The following is a 23,925-nucleotide window of genomic DNA, read 5'->3' on the forward strand; positions in this document are numbered from 1 at the left end:
ATTTATGCCTACACTTGACAAGTCGCATTGCCATTCAACAGAAATTCCAAGTTGGCTACAAAAACATGGTGCTATTAAAGAGAAGATGCAAATTCTTATTCAGGGAAATTGAATGTCTATTCAGCAAGGTTGGTTTTGGATAAGTGAAATATATACAAGCCCAGAGATTCTATAATATAAAAACTCAGGAAAAAATCACTTATTTTGTCTTTCTGAGTATGATTAAGTTTTAAAAAATTGATCATGGGCACAAAATTGATCAGGAAAAACATTAGCTATTTTGCACCTGGGGCTTACAAGTGGCCAACAGAAACCCATGAGAGCCCATCAGTGTAGTATTGGTATGAAGCTCTGTCCCTCTGAACTTCCCAAGTGGAAAGAAGTTCATTATTCTGCATTTTATACTAGAATGAGCAAATATGCTAATTTCATCACATACTAATATTATAGCTCTATTGTATTTTAAGTAGATAAATTAGATAAACTTCTCACATTTGCTTTTCAAATGTGACTGACCACACAAAAATAACTAGAAACTTGAAGTTTTCAATAAAAGCTAATATTTTAATCAGCCTGCATATTTCCACTTCTTTTTTGATCCTCCAACTTATGTCTTAAAAGATTAACTGGAAAAATGGGGTGGAAAACTTATTATTTAATGTGGGAATGTTGCAAAAATGGCCTTCAATTTATCTTACAAAAATGCAGAAGCTGGAGGATAAGTATTGTTGAAATTGTAAACTTGCTTAGACATTAAAGCATGCAGTTTCTCAAGACCTTATTAAAATAAAATAAATCTCATGAAAAAGTTAACTTTCTGTATGTATTTTTGTTTTCTTCATTTACAACAGTAATATTTCAAGTATCAATATCTGCTAGATTAACACTTCCTCATAGATAATTAACAGGTGATTTCTATAACTTTACTTCAAAACTTCTTTATGTTGGTAAACACATGGACACATGGCATATGAGGAAAATGCCCCTGTAGTTAATGGGCTGATTTTTTTTTTTCTTACTCAGGATGTTATCTTTTTCAATACAATCTGTATTTTCCATCTTGCATTTAAAATGTTCTCATTTCTCCAAATTAAGTTAAGTAATCATCAAGACAGTCTAATATCAGTGAACATTCATTTACTGAGAATTATCATTTTCTTACCCTCTCAAACATAAATAAATGCAATTATTAAATCCCCAAAGTAGCAATAGAAAGATGGCAAGAGTCAAAAACCTAAAGTCACGTGATCTCATTAATAATTTTTTTGAACATATTTTGTAGCGTGTTCTGTAAAGGACTGCATGGAAGTTCATGGATGGAACCAAATTTCCAAGTCCAGAAGTCACTAAATATTTTCCCAGAACAAAATTTAGAACAAACTGAGTTTTAGAGATCTAGTTGACTTTTAGTAGTGCCAAACTCATAAAGGGAGTTCCACCTAATATACAAAATAGTGAGGAGTTCCACAGGGAGTAGCAGAACAGCTGGTTTCTGAAAACTAGCTTGAGCTGTAAGAAGGAAACAGCATAAAGCAATACACAGATGGGTAACACCAAGTTACTTCTGGTTGCTTACCTTGTATGGCTTAAGTAGACCAGATTTCCTTATGGTGGTTGACTGGGCCCTGACTAGAGATTTTCATCTTTTTTTATAAAGTTTCACTTTGATAATGAGGCATTTGACAGAAGTGACGGACTTTTGTTTTCTTTTGATTGGGCCTAGTGCAAGAGTCCAAATCAATGGGCTGCCATTAAGTTTTTTAATAATGTTAATTTGTGGTGAAAATGAATTCGAAAAAAAGAGAAATCTTGTAACATTTTCCATACTAAAAGTCAGTGGAAAGCAAAGGACAACTGTAGAAACAAAAAGGAAGTCAGAGTGGTTGATCAAATATTTGGGTAGAACATGGGTACATAGAGGAATGCAAGTGGCAAGGTCAGGCAGACAGAAGAAACTTCTAATACACTTTAATGGAGATACTAATGTCAAGTAAGGTACTTTACCTGGCCTGATTTTACACACTGGCTTCCAAACATCACGTTTCCAGGAAATACATGTTCATTTTTTCCATTCCATCCATTTCAGGAATTCTTGCTTAAGAATATTTACTTACAAAATATAAATTTCTCAAACAAATACAAATCGAAGTCTAAATATCTCCTGCAACTGTATCAACAAGATACAGAAAACTAACATAGGCAGTTCTCAATAATTAGCAAGCGCATAGTACAACCAATTAATTTAGAGAAGACTAAATATAGCCTTCCAAAGCTTTTCAACTTTGCACAGATAATTGCATAGCCAACAATATTTTCTTATAATTTTTCCATGGCCCTCATGCAAAGTTTTATGTAGGTAATTGTTTGAAAAACATATAAGCAATGGTATTAAAAAACTAATGTTTATTTCTCCCTTCCTAAATGTTACAGGTATACTGCTATGACATCCTATTTAAGAGAGAGATTGCATGAAAATTAGAAGGAGATGACATTTCTCACCCTACTGGAACTGAGAGATGATAATTTGCAGAGGTTCATGATGCACGAGAAACTTGAGGTCGTAATTGCTGTAGACAGTTTCCTTTGGTGATAGATGATCATACTTATTATCCATTTCAATCACAGCTTATTTCCTTGCAGTGTTTTACTGGGTTACTCCCCATGGTTTTGGCAAGATGATGCAAAACTAAGTAATTTAATTAATCTCAATTCATGACGAGTTAGTTCAATCTAAACTAATTTATTATTTACATATTCCTGACTATTTTACACTTGGCTGCTAAGAAATGGTAGCCTAAAAGCATCAAAAAAAAAAAAAAAAAAAAAAAGAACAAGGATGTAGTGAATAAGAATGTAGAGGCAGATAAGTTAGGAAGCATATGGTTGTTTTTTAACCCATTAGTTAACTCAGTTCACATAAACCATTTGTGAAGTTAAACAACTCTCAGAGTTATTTAAATTGTTCTGCTGTACATATTTTAAATGCAGTTTACAACCCAGATCTATTTCCCCTACAACCTCACTTCCTTTGCTATGATAAAAAGGACTCCTTCCTGATTTCATGCTTTGTTGTTGTTTGTCTTCTGAAAGAACAATCATCACCAAGAAATAAGAATAGTTTATCAAAATAGCATTCATTAATCTTCTATTTCAACTGATATGTGCATTAAAAGTCACTGTTTCTTTGTATTTTGTTTATATATTTATTTGTTTTATAAAATATATATGATGATACCTTAAAATGTGTTAGGAAACAAGTATGCTTCCTTATATTTTACTGAGATTCTTTCCTTTTTTTAACAAATAAATTCTACTTAATTTGTTTATAAAGAAACAATACAAAGTAAAATATTTTTGAAGTCAATTAAAGAGAATGGCTTCCAAAGTAGGCAGCACATAAGAAAACAAAATTAACTGTATGGTTCTTATTATTTGAGAGAGAGCTCATCAGGGCTGCATTTTCATTGTATTGGGTGTTGCTAATGTTGATCTCCCCTTCAAAGAAGAGATACTGGAAAACTGCAGGGTCACAATAAGCCTGTAGGGGGGAAACTTCAGTACCGCAGATCTTCACTGCTAGAGGGGAATATACAGAAACGATATGAAAAACCAGAGGAAGAAAGTGTCTCTAAAAAACCAAGATGCTATTTTGATAGAATCCAATGATAGCGTGGCAGTAGAAATGAAAGAAAAAGAGTTTAGAATCTGCATAATTAAAATGATCTGTGAAGTAAAAGATGAGATAAGAGAGCAAATACAGGCAATGCATGATCACTCCAATAAACAGTTAAAAGAGCAAATGTAGGAAGCAAAAGAACACTTCGATAAAGAGATAGAGATTCTGGAAAAAAAAAAACAGAAATACTTGAAATGAAAGAAACAATAAACCAAATTAAAAACTCAATAGAAAGCATCACCAACAGAATAGATCTCATGGAAGACAGAATCTCAGACAATAGAGACAAAATATTTAATCTTGAAAAGAAAGTTGAAAAAACTGAGATGTTAATAAATCATGAATGGAACCTCCAAGAATTATGGGATATCACGAAAAGACCAAATTCAAGAATTATTGGAATTGAGGAAGACATAGAGATACAAACCAATGGAATGAACAACCTGTTTAACAAAATAATATCAGAAAAATTCCCAAACCTGAAAAATGAAGTGGAAAAGCAATACAGAACACCAGGTGCACAAAATTACAACAGATCCACATGAAGGCACATTATAATAAAAATACCTCACATACAAAATAAAGGAAGGATTTTAAAGCTGCAAGAGAAAATCATCAGATTACCTATAAGGGGAAACCAATACAAATATCAGCAGATTTCTCAGCCCAGACCCTAAAAGAAAGAAGGGCCTGGAACAATATATTTCACGCTCTGAAACAACATGGGTGCCAATCAAGAATCCTATACTCAGCAAAACTAACCTTCAATTTGATGATGAAAGAAATATTGGTGGTATACACATACACAAACACTTTTTTTAAAAAATGTAGATTGAAATAGAAAATATATTGCAAGATTACAAATTGTGTGTAATCATAGTATGGACCCTAAACCAATCTTGCATTGAATCATGAATCCTGATGGATATCTAACCAATTTAGGTATGACCCCAAAAAAGGACTATAAAATGCTAGTTCCAAGCCAATAGCTAAGAGATTTAAAATATTTTTGTTCTTGTTATAAGCTTGGTCTCAAACATTTTTATATTTCCTTTAAGCAACAGGAAAAACAGAAGAAATCTTTGAACATTTGTGAGAGTCTGAAGAATCTAGCTAATAGGTCAATGCACCAAATTTATTTGTTTTTTTCTAATTTTATCTATATAACACTATCTTCTCATTTGTCTCCATGCCAGTATTTTAAGAAATAGAAGATGCAAAGGGAACAAAAAGTGAAAAATGGTAGAGAGAGAAACAGAAGGGCGTGGAAATTCAAGGTCATAAGAAAAAACTTTAAATAAATCATATGAAATTATCAGTATTCTAAAATATTCATAAGATTATTAAGAGTTATGAACATATTATGTAATTATATAAGCATATATAATTATAATATTCCTAAGATTACTTTTGTATAACAATCTATTCCCCAAAAGATAAACTCTATTTAGTGAAAGTTAATGTTTTCTTTCATATTATAAAGATTAAAACTATACTAAATATATTCATGAAGACTCTAGAGAAAAGAACTCTCTATGGCCAAAACATATCTCTGCTTGTAAATCTCTGACTTTCTTGGTCCCTAAGCCTGCAGCTACAAACATCACACTAGAAGTCAAGAGTACATTAAGCACTGGGTTTAAAGATTTTATGAAGACAAAGGAAAATGGTAAACTGAAAGAAATATGTTTAAAAGCTAAAAAGCAAACTGGTCATTGGGAGAGTTGGTGTTTGGCTAATTGACCTGGAGCCAGTTCTGCTTAAACCTGGCCCTCTGAAGGAATGAGAGCCAAAATTTCACTGGGAGATGATTGGAACCCAGTCTTGCTGTGTACTTAGAAAATGGTCCTTACATTTGTTTCCTGTTTCAACTATGCCTCACATATAATCTTCATTTTTGTTAGTTTAGTTTTTCAATATCATTTTAAATCCCAGTGTTGCTCTTACCACCACCATTTCTAGATTCCTCAAGGAAATTGTGTATATCTAAATCAAGTCAGGGTTTACCATTAGGCATTATAGATCTTTGTTTAAAGATAGGAAATTGTTTTGTTTTCAAGATTAAAACTTTCATCATAATTCAGTTTGCTGAATATTTGCTTCTTAATGGTCCATGTAGTTATTCAGCAGAAATTCTGCTGAATTTTCATTGTACACATTTTATTATAGTAATTTGCATGTTTAGATATATTCATCTTCATTCTTTCATTCTGACATTCATGATAGATAAGCTATAACCAATAGTCCTAAAAGAAATCCTGTGGAACTCCATTAAGGCAGTTGTTTATAAGCTTAAATATAATATTTTAATAAAAATATAATGTTTTGAATTTTCATTTAATTGTCATTTGCATTGCTATACTCTCCCGAAGATTTTAGATATATTTATAAACTGAAGTGCTTAGAGCTATGAACACAATTCAATATCTGTAAAAAATATTCACATGGAAAAAATGGTTTGCACTTACAGTGAAAAAAATTAATAGTTTCTCACATTTAAAAATAAATTATGTAGGCTGGGGTTGTGGTTCCGTGGTAGAGCATTTGCCTAGTATGTGCAAAGGCCCAGGTTCAAATTCAGTTACACAAATAATTAAGTAAATAAACTATGTATCTTCACATAAAATATATTTTATCAAATATGTAATATTGATAACTTCAAATATGTCTTGCATTCTGAAAGTAAAATTATAAAACATGATTTAATATATAGCAGTATTGCTATTATGTATTATGAGATTCTTGAAATGCCTACATAGGACAAAAGCAATGTAAATCATTTCTTGAACAACAAGAGTAATCAGAGCAATTGTTTGCAAGAACACATTGTGGATTCTCATTATTAGAATGAGTCAAATGGGATTAGCATTCATTGTTTTGCTCCAATTTTAACAGACTCAAGAAACAGTCCTGTTTTTTTAAAAAAATCCTATATTTAAAATGTTTTGTTAAAATAAAAATTTTATTCATAAATATTTATAGTTTTTATGTTAAAAGAAGGCATTGAATGCTTCTGAATTCAGGGCACCACCTCAGGTCCAGTTCCCAATGTGCTATGTTGCCTTGTCATCGTAGACACAGCACAGATGGAGTAGAACCAGGAAAGGGAAAGTGAGCAGGTAAGCAGTGGATAGTCACTTTTATGTCACTTGACAATCAACTTTTTCTAGGACATCTTTACGGAGACTTGTTTCCACCTGGGGAACTATTGTTGAGCCTCCTCTTCGTGTTAGTCTCTGCTCACAATAATAGAACCAAGGACAGGAATCGGGCAAGACATGGTCCAAGTGAAGTGTTATTAAAGGCAGATCTGAATCTACAAAGATGAGACCATGCAGGGTCCTCTCCAACCAGTATTCTTTGCATCCAATCTTGTTAATGAGAGCAGATAGAACACTGGTTTCCCATATATGGTGTGTTATTGCACAGCAGGGTAGGCATAGGTAATAATAATGGATTGCATATTTCCCAAAAGGATGGGAGAAAGGATTTTGAATGTTGTCACCAGAAACCAAGGATACATGTTTGAGGAGATAAACTTATCCTGATTCAAACATTAACAAGGCATACATATATCAAAACATTACACGGAAACCCATACATATGAACAATTGTATGTCAATATAAATACTATATATTTATTCAAAATCATGTTTTTTCTCATATGTATTAGATATGACATTTCATTCTAGTCAGCTATATATTTGGAATTATGTTTATATCATGCAGTTCATTATTCCTGAAATAGAGGATTTGGATTAGCAAATATATGCCTACTTTTTAATTCATAAAAGCAGTCAGATTTAGCAAATGGAAAAAAAGTAATAGAATAGCTAATTAAATTTGAATTTCTGATAAACAGCAAATAATTTTAATAACAATGCATCCTAAATATATTATGTCCCACATTTTAGTTACATTTTGATTTTGAGACAAATTTATACTTTGTATTGATTATATGAAATTAAGATTACCTGTGTGTCCAGTGTCTTATCTGGTAATCCTATCACCCACATTTGTATACTGGGGAACTAGAGTTAAAATATAATAGCCAGAAATGTTCTATACCTAGAAATCTTCATAATTTATACATTTTTTACAAGGATAAGTTGAAGGCTGAGCATCCTGTAAAATGAATGCTTGTAGATAGTAGATATGGCTGGAGTTCAGGTTGTTATCTGTTCCAGACTGGAGGTAAAGGAAACTTGCACCAAGAAGATAGTAAAGAAGCTGGAGAAAAGCAGATGGAATTATAGGGTAATGATCATAAATTCGACAGGGAAGTCCATTTGTCTAAACTAAGGGTGTTAATGTAACAAAGTTCTATTTGGAGAAGCTGGGTATTCTCTGAGTAGTCCTTCTGTATCACTATAACCCCCTAAAATCCATTTTCACAAAGCAACCAACACAAAATTTTAAAGAGCAAATATTCGCTTTAAAACTACTTTCATATTTAAAATCCTTCAGTGGGTTATTATTCCCATTAAGACACTTCATCTCATCCTCCAGCTGCATTTATCACCCTGGTCTCCCTTCCCACCCCCAACCCTCCAGTCATTCTGGTTCCTTGTCAGCCTGGCATCTGTTCCTCTGCAGGAGGACTCTGCATCTGTCCTTCCCTATACTCCCATTCAGCCTTCCAGGCTCATGCTAAGCGTCACTTCCTATCACAAGCCATTCTTAACATCCCTGACTCTATCAAATTTCTTTACTATATGCTGTCAGAAAACTGACTACTTCTCAGCTCCACTTGTCAGAATTGACTTTTGTTCTTGTTTGCCACTTTTTATTATAGCAAATACTAAGAGATATACACAAGCAGGGAAAATAACACAACCTACCCATCATCCAGACCCAATGCAATGGTGTGAATGCATAAGTCCTGGTGAAATTCATGTGCTGAAATCCAAACCTTCAAGTCAATGGTATTAGAAAAAGGGTCCTCTGGGCAGCAATTAGATGGTGAGAGACTAGTGAACGGGATAAGAATCTTCATGAGGGAGTCTGTAAGGAGCTCTCTCATCCTTTCTGCCATATGAGGGCACACCAAAGAGATGACTTTCTATAAGGCAGGTCTCTTACCAGACAATGAATCTTCCAGTCTTGAGTTTGAACTTCCCAGCCTCCAGCAAAATGAGGAATAATTTTCTGCTGTTCCTAAGTCACCCAGTTTATGGTCTTTGTTAGAGCAGCCTACACTATTTGTTGAACTAAGGAAACATTCAACAAAGAGTAGTTCATAGCAGTTTCATTTTATTATGACCTCATCCACTTCCCTTCAGATTAGTTGAGAACATTTCCTATCTTGTCTCAAATAATTCAGTGTGTATCTCTCAAAAACACATACTGTTTAAATATATATGTCATAAGTGAAATTCCAAATGCTTGTGTAATTATTTGGGTTTTTTTGATTCATACCAGTCTCTCCCACCAGACTGCAGATCTCAAGAACATAGGGATTGCTTTCTGTCTTTAATTCTCAGTGTATCACAGCATTTAATGAAGTTTTCTGTCCTATGAATAGATATTTATTGAATGTTCTTATTTTCAAACTTTATCCTTTTATTTATGTTATTTTATCCATTTTTATTGATGTTATTTCTATTTTTTAGAGTTTGCATTTAGAATAGTAATTACTATACTAGGGCAATGTCAGACTTCAGAGGATGGCTTCCTGAAATCACTAGGGTTTCAGGAAGATATGAAGATAGTTTCTTCAAAGGTTAAAATAACTCCAAAATTTGTGGAGTTCTATTAAAACCAAAAATCATCTAACAAGATAAACTTTAATCAGAAAAATGCAATGTTCTACATGGTTAAAAAATATAATTTCCAAAAGAGACCGTGGTTTAATGAGTTAATAGAAAAAAGAATGAAGAGTTTTCACTAAAATGTGAAAGCTCACTGTCCACTGTGGGACTGCCTACAACAGAACTTATTCTCAGTAGACATTCATTAAATATTTATCAAATGCACAACTGAATGAGTGAACTGTAAATTCTGCCGGCTACCAAAAATCATTTAAAGCTTCAATTGCACTAAGAGAGTTGCAGGCAATAAACAGGACAAGGGAAGAAACAGACTTGCTTTGCTCTTGATACCTGATCACACTGCCCTAGGCCTATGTCTGCTTCTGAACAGAATACTTAGAGTATATGTATAATGCCAGATTATTCAGGAGGGGGTGCCAAGATGACTAGAACACTGAAGACCCATTGAGAAAAGCAGAAGGTGAGGTGAGGTGAGGTGAGGTGTAGGGAATGAATTATTTTATCAGTAATAAAAAGTTATTTCAAGGATATGGAACATGATAGTGCTAAGAGCAGCTGAGGAGACATATTGAACTAAAATACTGTAATGATGAAATATATATGATTTTCACCAGTACTTTTCTAGAAATAAACTCAATTTTGTAATAATTAACAAAATTTTAATATAATTTGATAAAATTTAAGTATGAACTAGTTGTAACAACAGTGATAGAAATTATTAATCTTCAAACAGGAGTGTATAAGAATCATTATCATTTCAGAGGCAATCTGGAAAATTGTTCATGAAAGTTCATCGTATCATCTTTCTAGCCTCCCATTAAACACAAAACTAAGGAATTCATTCTCTAAAAAAATAGTTTGATTCCATTTGAGATGTGCTTTAATTGTTAGAAATTATCTATGTATTAAGTTAAACTTTTTTTCCTCATAATATCCACCTTTCATCTTTAGCCCTAAAATCTAGAACTTCTTAAAATCCACACACCCCTTCCTACATACATGAGTTCTTAAAATAATCAAAAGTGGTATCATTTGTATTTCCTTCCTTCTCCAAATGGAACATTCTCATCTCTTCCAGACACCTCTCACTGACACTCATTTCCATACAGTGACCCAGAGGTGTTTTCCTTGTTTGCCCATGAGCATTCTCCAGTTGATTAAAGGACCTCCCACAGTGAGCTTTCAGAAGAGAACAGTGCCCAGGGAGGTCTTCCCAGCACAGATGGGGAGGCCGTACCACACCCTCGCTCCTCTCCCTGGTACTCAGAGCACAGCATACCATGGACTCACATTGAACATATTAACAGGTAAAACTAAAATTCTCTCACTGATTGATAGAAATACATTTTAACTTGCAGGATATTGGTTAGTAAATAATTAAAATTTCTTAATAAATAGTAACATGAACCCTCCAAATCATCTTTTCTGAAAGCAAATGCAGAAACAGCGAGCAATATCAAGAAGGTATTATTATTCTCATTTTATAAATAAAAAATTAAGATACAGATTAAATGACACATTTAGGCCATAACCAAGGAGTAACAAAAATTAGAATTACCCAAGCTTGGTGCATTCGTTGTACATGTGCTACATTATGCTACCCTCTGGTAAGTACTTTCTGTGGTCTATTTATCATAAATAAAATTCTTCTCCTAATAACATGTAGATAAGTAAGTAGAAACATAAAGTCTTCCTTACTTGTTTTTATCCTCCTGTGTCAATTCTTAAATAAGTGAACAAAAGGCTTGTGGTTTATTTAGTACTTTGGAGCAAGTGGGGGCTTTTCTTCAAATAGTTGAAAGAGAAACAACCTTTAATTAAAGCTGGCGGGTAATTTTTCTTAAAGGTCTAGAATGATGAAAATAGCATTTTATGCTAAGACTTTTGAGACAGTAAACAAAATAAGAATTATGTACTTAAACCAAAACTTATGAACTATGGATTCAAAATTTATTAGCATGGACCTAAAAGCCATTTAAATAAATGAAAATGATACAGTTTTCATCAGCTTTTCAGTTTTCTTTCCAGCAATGAATTGAACAAATCCATTAGAGCTATGGACATATTTCAGCAGTGAGTTCAAGCAGGAACCTGAGTAATAAACGGCGGCTGATGCCCCAGAGGCAATAAGGTAGTCCTGGAAGCAGGGTACCTAAAGAAACTTGATAAATGTAATTTATACATCACTCAGCAGTCTTGGTGAATCCCTCCCTTCTTACATTTTCAGAGACATGTAGCTACACCTGCAATTAATTATTTCTGTAAATTGCTGTCATATATCATGGGATAATGTCACTAGGGCTATTTCACTGAGGACCATATTCTCTCTGAATTCACTAGGTGCTCGGCAGAGCATTCCAGTGCAGCTTGGGAAAAATAAGAGGCAAGTCTCTCATCTGTAACTCATAATCATCTCCCAAGTGTGGGGATACCCTTAACTGGCTACATCAATGCAACAGTCACACCCTCTTGCTCATTTTATAATGTGGTCAGCTATGACAATCAACCGCTCACCTTCTTTCATGGTATCACTCCTCCTCCATGGCCATTTGAAAGTCTGCCATGTTATCTGGTCATATTTTACCACATTCTCTTGCCTTCTGCTCTCAGGAGCCTCATGTGGCCCTGTTTGGCTTGAATCACACTCTAAACCTGAAAAGGCTGTCTCCTGTGAAAATATTCATGAGGTCCTGAAACAAAACTTTTCCTTATTGTTTTCTTCTCTCATTCAAGGTCAATCAAGAGAAAAGTTCTCTTCTCCCCTGGGAAATTGAATCACTTATCCTTCATCTGAAGACACAGGACTTGCAGCAACTGCAGTAATTTGTTTATCTTTTTTTTTTCTTCATTTGATTTTGGACTATTATAAAATCAGGGAAGGAACACTTGGCTTGTATCATTGAATCCAGACAATACCATATATTAAGGTGGTAAAGTTGTCCCTTTGTGTGTGTGTTTCTTCACAGGAATTAACATAGTGTCTAAATTCAAAAGGCATTGTGATGATAAAATTAGACAAAATATGTGAAAAACTCTGGCACAATTCTTGGTATTTAGTAGTTCAAAATGTGTTAAATCATAAACAAATGATTCCATCAATATGATGCCTTAACTATTTTTTTCTTAGAATTATTGGATACATAATTCTTTGGACAAAGACTATGGTTCTCAAAGCCCCAAACATATTGTAAGAGTTCATCAAACAAATACAAATCATTAACCAGGGACACGAGATATATTATAGTAACAGACGGTGGTAAAATCTCTACAGAGCAAATTAAAGGTGTGCTTCTAACCACACTTTACATATTGACAGCATCTCTAAAAAATAACCCAGGAGTATTATTATTGAACAGATTTTGTTTTCATAACAGCCCACAGATTTATTTTCAAAGTGATATGCTTTGCATTCTTAGTTTTCTAATTTCATGTTAGAAACAAAGACAGGAAATCAAAAAGATTTAACTCAAAGGTCATATGTATATTTTACACATACATAAATTTCACAGAAATCTCAAGTTTGATTAAACAAAAACACCTCTCTTGACTTTAGCTGCTTCTCTCATACCTCCTCATGTTTTCCTTACTGTTAACCCTTGCCATACTAAGTTCTTGATGGGTAAAAGGAGGTATAATAAATTTCAATTTTTACAGCATACATATATATATATATATATATATATATATATATATATAAATAGAATGTTCTTAAAGTCAAAAAAATGTCTGCCCTAGCTTTCTTCAAAATGAAACTGTCTCTGGCAATTATGCCACTGAGAAGAACTGTTAGAATAACTTAAATGACTTTTAGATAATTATTATTTATTCACTTCAGCCAATAAAGTTCTTAATGCCACAAAATAGCGACTTTCAAAAAAATATGACCATAAGATTTACTTTAGAGTTTATAAGGTTATGTTAAAGTTTATGTTATAAGATATATCAGGTATGTTTTAGTATCTCTATAACACATTAAAAATTAATTTTCAGAAGTTGACAGTAAATTCAATGAAAGAATGTTTCAAAGAAGAATATGAACCAGAGGGATGACTGGGTTCAGTTCTGTCTGTTTTCCAAGAAGTCCCAAACCACACCTTTTTATCATATCCTATTTAGAGTAAGAATAATATTTAAATAATAAATGTAAACATTAATAAATAAAAATGATAAGTATGTGATAAGTGTAAGAAAATTTAACATAAGATTAACACTTGATAATTGGAAGACTGGCTTAGAGGAGTTTTTAGGGCACTAGGCACATTTATAAGGCGAATACATTGGCAATATTAGTGGTGTAGTTTCTGTGTGTGTGCGTGTGTGTGCATGTGTGTGGGTATATGTGCTGTTACTTTTATAATAGAGACCACATCTGTCATAGTGAATAACAGATGAGAGGCAATAATTCAAGAGGGCACCAGAAAGCTTTTTCATCACAGAATGACAGAACGAGTAAGCACCTTCACCACCCAAACCTTGAGTTATTTTTTTCTTCTGATCTCTTTTCTCTCATCCACATAAACCTACAACTTCCAGAATGGGCTTTGGCTTTAGATTTATGCTATTTAGGAATCAGTCTACCAGCTTGCCTTAATAATGTAAGTGGAATTTGTACCTAATTGAGCTGAGGAACTTGGACAAGTCTTTGATTTCAGCTTCATCCCAAGGCCCATGAATGTTTTCTTTAAAAACCTGCAGGTGAATGAGGTAGAAATGGCAGAGAAATGAGATGGAAATCAGCAGAAGAGCAAAGACTATGGCTCCCACAGCACTGATGAACAGGAGGCCTCCCAAGGCTGAAAACGCAAAAAGTAGTATGACCCCCACATAGCTGCAGGGAGTACAGGCCTTCAGTTTCTTCTGTAACATGGGCCACAGTGCAGAATCTGGATGGCAAATGTCACCATGATGAAGGCATGCAGGCACTGGGGAAGATGTGAAGTCAGGCAGACAGAAGCAAAGATGGCCATGTTCAAGAACAGTGTGCTGGATACAATGAGTCGACCTCATAGTCAAAGATGAGGTGACTCAACAGTATGAAGAAGGATATGGCCTAGAGGGTGTTAGTGCTAATGGACTTGTCAGGGTCTTCAGCACTGGTGCAAAACCATAAGTGAAAGTCATGAAGACCAGGACACTTTTCAGGTAAATCCACCGGGTCCACCTGCTCTTCTTCTGTCCTTCACCTCCATCAATGAGATAGAACAAAACCTACCAATCAATGAAGATGCCAGGCCAGTTCCTAAAAGCTAGAGGGGGGCTAGGAGACCCTCATCCACATACTACTAGATGACCACAAAAACACAAACACTGCACAGCTGTTGTATCACCACACTGCACTTGAATATAACAACTCAACATTGGTATTTCCAGGTACAGATGTTTTTCTAGAACAATTCCAGGAACTGGTCCATATAGTTATCAGGGAAGGGCTGCCTTGGCCTCCTTGGTGCTAGTTACAGGTTGGGTACATATTATTTGATCCTTTCCCTTAAACTCAGGCCGGTTCAATCTCCTCAGAGAAATCCATGTGGTCCTCATTCTTTATGAAATTTTGAAATAAGACTTCTTTGGAAATTCCATGCTGTTATCCACCAACCCTTCCTTATTTTCAAAGGCAGCAACCCAGGCTAGGTTTGCAATAGATGAGCTTGTTCTCTGAGGCAGGATAACACAGTCAAATTCCTGCCCCCACATTCCTAGGAATGCCTTATTGGGACATTTTTATACCATTTCCATAAATTGTCTTCAGGGTAATTTAAAAACAAACAAACAAACAAAAAAAAAAAACAAAAACAAGGAACTCAATTAAAACATCCAAGTTTTTTAAAGGAGTTGAATGCCTGCTAGGATCTAAACTTTAAAGAGTGCATGTTCAAGTTCCCATTTTATTTCCCAAATGCTCACACCTTTTGATATTGGCAAGAGTGAGCAGCAAAGGAGTCTTAAGGACACCCAGAATCTTTTTAGCTCTGTGACACTTCTAATGCAGACTTTAGCAATACATTGACCTTTCTAGTCACAAAGGTAGAAACTCAGGACACCACTAATCCATCGAAATGAAAGTTTTCATTCAAATATCTCTTACTCACTCTAATTCATGTGTATCTAATTTTTTTATGTAACTCTATTCAATTATTTACTGTTCTTTCACTGCTTTGCCTTTTCCTTAAATTTTACTGTACTTTCTTTTATCACATAATAGCAAAATAACTACAGGGAAGAATGAAATCACAGGTGTCTTGTAATCAAGGGCTATAATTTACTTTTATTGAAATTCACAGTGGGGTTGGATACTATGCTTATTATATCTGTTCACATAATACTTTTAACATTTTATTATTTTTTTTTCAACAGGAAAGCTTTTTTTTGTAAGAATTAATTTAGGACAATTTTTCTGCTGCAGTGAAAGGATTTGATAGTAAATTTGATGAATTGTGTTCCATGTTTGCTCAAATGCTTCAAAGAAGAATAGAATCCATTTAAAATCCCTCCCTGTAAAATGTCTTCTTTCTGCCAAAAGCATGAATTTCAAGGCATTGGATTATTTTTTCCTGTACTTTATAAGTTGTGTCCTTTAGGGATCTCTTACATTCAGCAATCTAACAAATAGTTCATATAACAAAATGTGGTCTAATAAAGCAAACTTGAAAATCTTGAAGGGAAAACAAAATTAGCATTTCAAGATAATATCAATGAAGATTATTTTCTTTTAATTATGCAAATCCCAGAGTGTAATTAAAGTACAACTCAGAAAATATGTATATCTATTTGTAAGTATTTTAATAACAAACCCTCCTTGATATGTCTCTCTAGACAATTGGGTTACAGGGAGCAATTAACACCTCCTGAAACATTTATATATAGGATTCAATTCCCAGGACCTAGAAATGAGCCTTATTACACCAATAAACCTGGAAGTTGGGGAGTATCACTACTTTCCTTGGTCTCCAAATTCCACCTTATTGTATTCAACTATCTGATGGTATCTTTATTACATGTGCATATATTTACATCCACCAATACTTTTAAATAAAAAGGACTAGAAGATGAATGAACACACACATTTTGAGGGCACCAAATTGTTAGAGTAGCAAAAATGACTCCAGCTATTATCTAGACTATAGAATCTCAAGTTCACCAGATTGCCTGAGGAAACTTGTTCTTTCCTCCTCTCAGTGAAAGGTGCAGGAGGATTAAATGGACTGAGGTGGGCAAACATTTTTTGCAAAGTTTCAGATAATAAATATTTTATGATTTGTAGCTACAAATATTCCGTGTTACATCACTTATTTTTTTTAAATGTGGAAAATATTCTTAGGTGGAAGTTGTAAAACTCAAGCCTTAGTAGGCTGGAGACAATGCTCAGTGGCACAGTGCTTGCTTAGCATGCACAGGGCCCTACCTTTGATTCCAATCATCATAAACAATAAAAACACAACAACAACAACAACAACAAACTTGGCCTCTTGTGTCTTGAGGGCATTATTTTGTGAAACTCTGAGGACAATGACAAGTACATTAGAGGGCTGTGTGCTTCTCTTCAAGGTTACCTCATTCTGTAATATCATCATATTAGGTTTTCTTCACTGTGATCAAAACACACAACAAGAACAACTTTCAGGAGGAAAAGTTCATTTTGGCTCAGGATTTCAGAGGTTCAGTACATTTACAGCTGACCCTATTGCTCTGGGCCAAGGTGAGACAGAAAAAACCATGGCAGATGGGGGTGGTGAAGTGCTACTCATCTCAAGACAGCTGGCAAGCAGAGAGCAAAAGAGGAAGCAGGGAAGATGCACCCTTCTGGGGCATATCCTCAGAGACTCACCTTCTCCTGTTAGGCTCCACCTGCCTGCAGCTACCACCCAGCCAGTCCATTCAAACAAAGGATGGACTAATCAGGTTGGAACTATCATGATTTCACCTCTGAGTTTTATTTCATCGACACAGGATTTTTGGGGGGACACCTCATATCCAAACCAAAACAGGCATTAATTCTCAGGCAGTATGGCTTCCTGCCTTTATCCTCTCTGTGTGACTCCAATAGACACATCAGCTTTAATATCCTGGACCTTGCTCCTCTCTGAAATATCCACAAAGCAGGATTCAGCAAACCGTGGCCCTGAAATATGCTGATTTTGAGAGCTATAGGAACCTGATTCATATTCTGGCTGTGTGGTAATGTAGCCAGTAATCCTGGTAATGTAGCTTTATTTTTCATTAAAGGGCAAAAAGTTCAATTTCCTCCTCAGTAAAAGAGGAACACTAAAACCAGTGCTATTTAAATGAAGTGAAAAAAGATAATATCGGAGAAAACATTTTCTCTTTTCCAGAGCCTGGAGCTCTGTATTAACTTAGACATTGCAGTTTCTTTCTCTACCCTTTGGGCAGCTGTCCACTATAGGAGCCACAGGAAGTGCTGACATCTTGTAAAAGCCAGGGCTGCACAGGCCAGAATCTTCCTTCCTTTCAGCAGCTGGCCAGATGAGGATAGCTTCTTCAGAAACCTTTATGTCCACTAATGTCATTTTCTGCCAAACATTTTTCAAGGCACAACTACTTGTTAATGCACCTAGTCAAGACGTCAGAGCATGACACTGAAGAAATCTATCTACAAAAGGATGTTCTAGAAGCTATACACTTATGTATCCTGGAAACCCTGTTCCTCAAGATAAATCCAGAAAGTCTAGGTTTGATTATATAAACTTATAAGATAACATGCAACTAGTATTCAACATTTTATGTCAAGATACTATGTATATCTTTGCAAGAGATAATATTGTACTATTATATCTGTGGCAGATTAAATGAAAGTTATATTTAATCACAAGATTGAGTCTTTAGTGTGGTTTTATACTTTTTTAGGTTATTTCAAAGTATGGTCATCAAGTCTTACAAGGAAGGGCATGTGCTATATAGCTCAGTGCAATAGCACTTAAGCCTAAAATACTAATTCTATCTGAAATTTCATTTCCCTTGTTATTGCAAAACATTTAGTTTCTGACCTTGATTATTATTTTCCAAGCCTACAAAGAAATATTTTTATGGTGAAATGCCTGACAGCTAGTTTATAATGGTACTAATAATAATTGTTAATAATTTTATAAAATATTAGATTCTTCCTTTAGAGTTATTACCCAAGACACAATGTATGCCACAGGTATTTCCTATTAGATGTCATCCCTATGTGCAAAATTCCTCATCATGCCTCTTTAATTCTATTACTAGGTAACAATTAACCAATTTTCATTTATTGAGCCCTCAACATTGTGCTAAACCCAGAATGTTTAAACCTTACTTTGCATTTGATTATGTTATGAGAATCTTTCAATATTATATATAAATGCCATGGCCCTCTGCAAAATTTGGTTTGGGGTATAACTATCATTATTAATTTTTTGAATTTACAGGTGATTTAGATGTGCATCTGGTATTGAGAATCTCTGTGTTTGGCCTTGTGGGGAAAATGAAGGGCAAATGGAAGAGTATAATTAGGAATAGCCTAATAAGTGCTTAGTCTTGTGATGAGTTATTAATTTATGTTGTAATTTAACTCTCATTATTATTCTATAAAGGATTCCATTTTTCTCTTAGTACAAATAATTATATTCTGAAAATGAGATAGCTTCCAAGATGAAGTCAGATCTACCACAAGGCCCATGACCCTTGTTTAAGATGAAGAAGTCCACAGCCTAGTTGAGGCAACAAAGCACCAAGATTCCTTTGGGCAGACCCCAGCCGTATTGTGGGGCTGCTGAGAGTCCTTGTTGCTCCACTGGCTCCAATCAGCTGCGTTTACTTAAAGACAAACAACCTGCAGATTCACGTCCATACAGGGTTTAAGCTGATCCTGCCTAATTTAGTTTTATAAAAATCAAGAAAAACTCATTCTCCAAGAGGGGTTTAAAATGTACTTTTCCTCTCAAAAACTGGGTATATCAATGTTTATAGCCATACAACACATAATAGCCAAGTTATGGAACCAACCTAGGTATCCATCTACAAATGAATGGATAAAGAAAATGTATATATGCAAAATGAAGTTTTACTCAACAGTAAAGAAGAATGGAATTATGTTGTTTACTGGTAAATGGATGGTGCTAGATAATATCATGCTAAGTAAAATAAGTGAGAACAGCTCTATTAATATCAAAATAGATGCAAGTATGAAAGATGGTGGACTTGAGGCAGACATCATTGCTCTATGTCCATATATGATTACATGAATGGTGTGAATCTACATTGTGTATAACCACAGAAATGAAAAGTTGTACCCCTTTTGTGTAAAATGAATCAAAATGCAATCTATAAAAATAAAAAATTAAAACATTTTTAAAAAGATGCAAAACAAAGACTATTACTACAGATAATAAAAAGCTCCCTTATAGCTAATAAAAGGTAATTCATAAAGATGACACTGATTCTAAATACTTTCCATAGTTTCAAAAAACATAAAAAAAAAACTCATGGTACTTAAAGGAGATATGAACAAATCTAAAAAATATAGTTTGAGATTTCAACACCTGTCTCAGTGACAGACAAAACAAGTAGGTGGATAATTGGCAAGGATATACGTGATATGATGAATGCATTCAACCAAGTTGATCACATTGACATTTTTAGAAAACACTACCCAAACATAAAAAAATACACATTCTCTATAAGTATGCACAAAATCAGCATGACAAACCATATTCTTTGTCATAAAATAAGACTTATGAAATCAAATTATTCAAATGATTTAAAGAATGTTCTCTGGCCACAAAGGAATTAAAATATATATCAATAGCAAAAAGAGATCAGAAAAAGCCAAAAGTATTTCAAAACTAAAATAAATAAATAAATAAATAAAAATTAAAAACCAACAAACAAGAACAACATAAAACCTTCTAAATGACACACAAGTAAAGATAAAACCAAATGGAAAGAAATTAAAATTATAATATAATAAAACATTTTGAATGCCATTAAAAGATTCTTGAATGTCATTAAAACATTATTAGCATATGTTTATAATAAATGATTATGCAAGAAATGAAGTTCTCAAACTTATCATCTAGAGCAACCTGTCATCCAGCAGTACATACTAGATGGCCTGGCCTCAGCAATGAGGCAAGAGAAAGTTGTACACAGTCAATAAGTCTATACAATCTGATCTATGATTTTTAAAAAATTTTAAAAGAAGTGAAAAAAATAAATCATACTGAAAATAATTAGAAGAATTGGAATGATAAACATCAGAGAGGAAGTTATTGAAATAGAATACAGAAAAATAGCAGATAAAATCAATGAGAGTTATTAGGAAAAAAAAAATCAATGTATTTTGTAAGTTTCAGGCCAGATTGACCCCCAAGAAGAGAAAACACAAAGTGCCAATATGAAGAATAAAACTGTGACCTGACCACAGTTTCTAATGATACTAAAAGCACAAAAGAAAGATGCAATGAGTCATTGTACCTTAATAAATTTAATAATTTAGATCAAACTTGTGAAAAAATATCAAGTTCTAAAGTTTGCTCATGAAGAACTAGGTAATCTGAACATCCTCATTTCTTTAAAAAAATGAATTTGTAAATAAAAACCATTGTAGATGGAAAGCTGAAGGAACAGAGGATTTCTCTAATGAACTCTATCAAACTTAATGAAGAAACGGCATCAATCCTGCAAATACTGCTCTGGGAAACTGAAATACAGAAAATACTTCCCAATTCTTATGAGACTACAGGCATCCTACTACCAAACTGAGACAGATGCTAAAACAAAACAAAAAAAGAAGATGAAAAAATCAACATTTCTCATGAACACACATGTATTTCTAACCAATATTGTAGCAAGTTGAATATAATATTGCAGAAGGATAATATATAATGATCAAGTGGGATTTATTACAAGAATGCAAGTTTGGCTTAACATTAATAGATCAGTAAAAATCACCATTTTAACAATCTAAACAAGAAAAGCTACCTTAGGAAAATCTCAGTAGATGTTGCAAAATTATTTGATAAAATCCAACTTCCTTTCCTAATAAAAATGTTAAGCAAAGTAGAAATAGAAGGAACTTTTTTTAAACCTGATGTTAAACAGTTTTCAAAAACCTATAGCCAACATCAATTTAATATTGAAGTACTGAATTCTTGTCTATTAATATAATAAAAAAGAAAAGGAATTCTGTGCTAACAACATCTACTGAGAATTTTACAAAAGATTCTAGTTTCCTTCACTGCAATAAGGCAAATGGAATTTTAAAACAGGAAAGCTTTGTCTATATCTTTAGTTATAGACAACATCTTTGTGCATGTTATAATCCCATGGATTCTACAAATTAGCTTCTAAGAGAATTTAGTAACATTACAGGATGAATAAAAAGGTAATTTATTTCTACATCCTACCAATGAAATAGTAAATACTGAATTTTTAAATGCAACTAAAAAATAACAAAATATGAAATATTCAACCCAACAATAGATGTGAAAAATTATAATTTGAAAACTACAAAATAGTTGATGAGAGAAATTAGGGAAGAGAACAGGTGAAAATATACACCATGCTTAAAGTTTGCAAGTCTCAGTATTATAAATAGGTGATTCTCCCATCACATCTCAATAGATTCAGTGTCTTTCAAATAAAATTCAGCAGACTTTCCTTTAAAGGTTAACAAACTAGTTCACAAATTTAAATAGAAATGAAAAGGAGCTAAAAACGCCAAAATCACTTTAAAATAAAAGATCAAATAGAAATAACTAACAGTCTGATTTAAGATTTGTAATGTGTTTATAATAATCAAAATAATGTAGAACTGATATAAAAATAGAAAAAAGTAAATAAAACAAAGCACCTAGGGATTGATCTAACAGGAACTCTGAATTTTTAATATTCATCTTCCTTAACTTCATGTTGAATGAGTGCATGAGGTATTTGGATCAGAGACATGAGAGTATTTTCATAACTGTCATTTATGCAGGGTGCCAGTTTTTGCCCCTGGAATGATGTTGTGAAGGACAAATGGAACAATCTGTTCAGTCAGTGCTCAGAATCTCTCTATAGGTAAAGGGATGGTGTGAATGGATTTTCTCTGCTTATATATCAGGAGAAGAGGTAACTGATGCCCCCTTAAACAAAAAAGAAAACCTTTGCTCTTTGGAAATGGGACAAAAAAGTTTCTGGATTCTCATTTCAACTATTGGCAATAAAAACAGATCTTTCCCACTGACAAATAAGGCAGTGTTTCTGGCTTTTATTCTCTATGAATGTCTCCAAGGACCAGAGCTTCACTATGTCTTAAAATATAAATAGGTATCTTCGAAGTCAGGTAATCTTGGTGGAGTACTCTCTCTATATAGTTGTCAATTAATTCCCCAAGGTTTTTCTTAGTGTAGGATCCCAAGTGTTTAGTAAAATTTATTCATAAAGCCTCAACTCCAAAGAATCACAGAAACATGTCCTTTTAACCTCACAATGCTTACAATGGAATGATACATAAAAAGGCAGATTTATTCATACAGGACATCATATATAATGTCAAAGTAAATATGCTAAGAGAAAGAAGCTAAATAAAAAATCTAAACTGTTAATTTTGTTTGTATAAAATTCAACAAAATGCAAATAATCTATAGTGACAGAATGAAAATCAAGATAACCTGGGGAAGATTAGATAAACTGAAGACAGTTATTGAAAAAGTTATTGAAAAAGAAACTTTTAGTATTGATGCATATATTCATTATCTTGAGTAGAGTGATAAGGTCTTCTGGGTGTGTATACATATGTATGTGTGTAGACACACAGCAATGAAAATATCTGTCTGTATTAATGTCCATATTAATATGTATGTGTGTGCCAGAATCTACTGACTTTATAGTTTGGCATATAGTTTATGGCATGTTAATAGTGGTTCAATTAAAAATATAAAATATTTAAAGATAGACACAGAGATCAAAATAAGATTGCATTTTTAAAAATGTGACCTTGAAACCTAAGCTTCACAATATTGCATATCACTGCTTTGCTCTAGTCTGAAACTTTTGTAAAAGATGCCATACCATTTTAAATGACTGTAGGAGTTTGTAGAAGAGCTCATGTCAGCACATCAAAGCTGCTATTAAGTGCTCCTTATTTGTAACTTTGTTACCTGTTAACATTGTTTATCATGTGTGCGTCATTACACATCATTAATTATTACAGGGATACTTAAGGGGAGGGTATTATCAACTTTAGGTTGCCATCTTTATTCCATATCACGAGTCTCAGAAGATGAAAAGGTAGAACGGAGTACAAATTTAGATTCATAAAATATTTTGATTTGAAAGGTGATATCTAGATTTGAGTTTATATTTGAGACAAATGAGGCGTTACCTTCTATAAGTTCACACTCAGACTTATACATACAACACTAAATTTTAAGTGTATACATTTGTCTGTAAACAAACAACTCAAGAATGGCACTGTCATTACTAAGAGCACCAATATACCACTCACTCTTTTTT

At 33.5% G+C, this 23,925-nt stretch overlaps 1 pseudogene; it reads right to left on the bottom strand.

Annotated features, from left to right (window-relative positions):
• Nucleotides 1–14,034: 14,034 nt before the first annotated feature.
• Nucleotides 14,035–14,985, bottom strand: LOC124991288 (phosphatidylinositol N-acetylglucosaminyltransferase subunit C-like; annotated as a pseudogene).
• Between the last annotated feature and the right edge of the window lie 8,940 nt (nucleotides 14,986–23,925).

The sequence above is a fragment of the Sciurus carolinensis genome, chromosome 8 (assembly GCF_902686445.1).
Source record: "Sciurus carolinensis chromosome 8, mSciCar1.2, whole genome shotgun sequence".
NCBI lineage: Eukaryota > Metazoa > Chordata > Mammalia > Rodentia > Sciuridae > Sciurus > Sciurus carolinensis.